This window comes from Physeter macrocephalus, chromosome 21 (genome assembly GCF_002837175.3).
Source record: "Physeter macrocephalus isolate SW-GA chromosome 21, ASM283717v5, whole genome shotgun sequence".
NCBI lineage: Eukaryota > Metazoa > Chordata > Mammalia > Artiodactyla > Physeteridae > Physeter > Physeter macrocephalus.
In genome coordinates this window covers 49755488-49758233 of record NC_041234.1, presented here as the reverse complement: position 1 = coordinate 49758233, position 2746 = coordinate 49755488, and the positions used below count along the sequence as shown (strand labels likewise).

The window sequence follows — 2746 nt, the reverse complement described above, 5'->3', positions numbered from 1 at the left end:
AAAAAAAATGTCATGAAGAGATTAGTGGTAGGATGGGAATAAAACACAGACCTACTATAGCATGGACTTGAGGATATGGGGAGGGGGAAAGGTAAGCTGGGACGAAGTGAGAGAGTGGCAGGGACATATATACACCACCAAACGTAGGGTGGATAGCTAGTGGGAAGCAGCCACATGGCACAGGGAGATCAGCTCAGTGCTTTGTGACCACCTAGAGGGGTGGGATAGGGAGGGTGGGAGGGAGACGCAAGAGGGGGAATATGGAGATATGTGTATAGGCATAGATGATTCACTTTGTTATACAGCAGAAACTAACACACCATTGTAAAGCAATTATACTCCAATAAAGATGTTAAAAAATTTTAAGTAGTTGTCCACATTTCACACTGTGAAAGCTTTGCATAAAAATGTGAATTTCTGGGGGGCTTCCCTGGTGGCGCAGTGGTTGGGAGTCTGCCTGCCGATGCAGGGGACGCGGGTTCGTGCCCCGGTCCGGGAGGATCCCACGTGCCGCAGAGCGGCTGGGCCCATGAGCCATGGCCGCTGAGCCTGCGCGTCCGGAGCCTGTGCCCCGCAACGGGAGAGGCCGCAACGGTGAGAGGCCCGCGTACCGCAAAAAACAAAAAAACAAACAAACAAAAAAAGTGAATTTCTGACTTCTCTTGGAAAATGGAAAGATCTGGTCACAGTGAGCCCACATTCCTGCACACTAGTGAATGGCTGGAGCCGAGTAGCAGCTGCCCCCTTTGTGAGCAGGTACCTTCCTGTTTGCCACAGACACCACCTTTTCCTGTTGTACCTCCTACTCTAGGCCAAGTGTGAGTTTCCATTTCTCATCTCACTGACACCACTTTGGTTTTGTTTTCTTTTGTAATAGAGTTAAGAAAAAAGGAAATGATTTCTTATACTCATGTTATTATGCAAAGTAGGAAAAAGAAAAAAGGATCCAGAGGGCTCCATAAGTCTTGCCCCCAGTCTGTTCTACTGACATCTAGTACATTCTTGGCCTCTGTAGGCATCTGAGTTTGCCCCCTCTGGTCTGTACTCTGTGTCTCCCCAGGCCCCAGACCATGCTGGCTTTTAGAATTTTCTCAGGCTGCCACCCACTGCTGGAAAAGCTAGATGTGAGGGGAAAACAATGGGCATTATTTAAGCTTACATTTGCATTGTTACCCAAACTCAGTATTGCTCATCATCAACTTTTGGTGGAAATTATTTCTGTTGTTTTTCTTAATTGCCTCCAAATGTAACTGGAGAGTGAGACAGAAGAGCAGAGGACACAGCACCCACCTTTCCTTTCTGTGAACATTTGTTGTTGGGACACTCGGACACAGGATTTTGTTCATCCATGCAATCATTCATTCATCAAGCTCTAGCTGTACTTACAGATGGAAGGACCCTCACTTCAGCACCAGGATCCCCTGTAGGTTCTCCATAGAAGAGGCAACAACACAAAGGCCCACATGGAGATGGGAAAGTATGGATGGGGCACATGTAAGCTAAGGTGTCAAACTTCATTCATAGGTGGTCGGGAGCTGCTAAAGTTATTTCGGAGCAGAGGAGGCATGTGGTCACAGCTAGAATTGTGCAGGGGACAGCTCCAGAGGTGCGAGCACCAGTTAAGAGGCTGTTGCAGTGACCTGAGTGATGAGAACTGTTAATAAGGTAGAGACAGGGGAACAGAAAGGAGAAGAAAGATTTGGGAGACATCTTGAGGTTAGGCTTGGCAACTCATAAGATGTGAAGGGAGCTTGAACTAAGAGATGAAGAATCAAAGATTATCCAGAGATTGTGAGCTTAAGGGTTGAAAACACCCAAACCATGATCCAAAAAATTAACTTTTGCTTTGCAAGAGTTAGAAGAATGAAAAGACAGGGAATTCCCTGGTGGTCCAGTGGTTAGGACTCTGTGCTTTCACTGCCGAGGGCCCAGGTTCAATCCCTGGTCAGGGAACTAAGATCCTGCAAACCACACGGTTTGCAGCCAAATAAAAAAGGATGAAAAGACAAGTTATATACTGAGATAGAATATTTGCAAATCATATATGCAACAGCAGATTTGTATCTAGAATATATAAAGAACTCTCCAAACTCAACTGTAAAAAAAGTACAATTAACAAACGACATGAAGAGGATATACAGACAGCAAATAAGTGCATGAAAGGACATTCAACATTATTGACCATTAGGAAAATGCAAATTGAGACCACAATAAGAGATCCTTACACACCTACCTATCAGAATGGCTAAAATAAAACCTAGTGACACCACTAAATGCTAACAAGAATGCTGAGAAACTAGATCCTTCATACATTGCTGGTGGGAATGCAAAATGGTATGGCCACTCTAGAAAACAGTTTGACAGTTCCTTATAAAATTAAACATGCAACTACCATAGGACCCAGCAATTGCACTCTTGGGCATTTATCTCAGAGAAATGAAAACTGTGTTTACACAAAAGCTTGTACGTGAATGTTCATAGCAGCTTTTTGTGTAATAGCCAAAAACTGGAAACAGCCCAGATGTCCTTCAGCGGGTGAGTGGTTAAACAAACTGTGCCATGTCCATACCATGGAACAATACTCAGCAACAAAAAGGAAGGAACTTAATGCACCCAATAACCTGGATGGATCTTTAAGGGCAGTGTGCTGAGTGAGAGAAAAAAAACATCTTAAAAGGGGTTATATACTGTATGATTCCATTTAGATAACATTCTTTTTTTTTTCTTTTTTTTTTTTTTTTTTTTT

General features: G+C 43.7%; 1 protein-coding gene and 1 non-coding gene across 6 annotated transcripts in view; both read left to right on the top strand.

Moving 5' to 3' along the window:
• The window catches only part of HDAC8 (histone deacetylase 8), a 235475-nt gene that overhangs the window by 229769 nt on the left and 2960 nt on the right, over positions 1 to 2746 (top strand). The window lies entirely within an intron of this gene.
• On the top strand, positions 1881 to 1953 carry TRNAE-UUC (transfer RNA glutamic acid (anticodon UUC)). Its single transcript has one exon. It is a non-coding gene; the product is annotated as a tRNA-Glu (tRNA).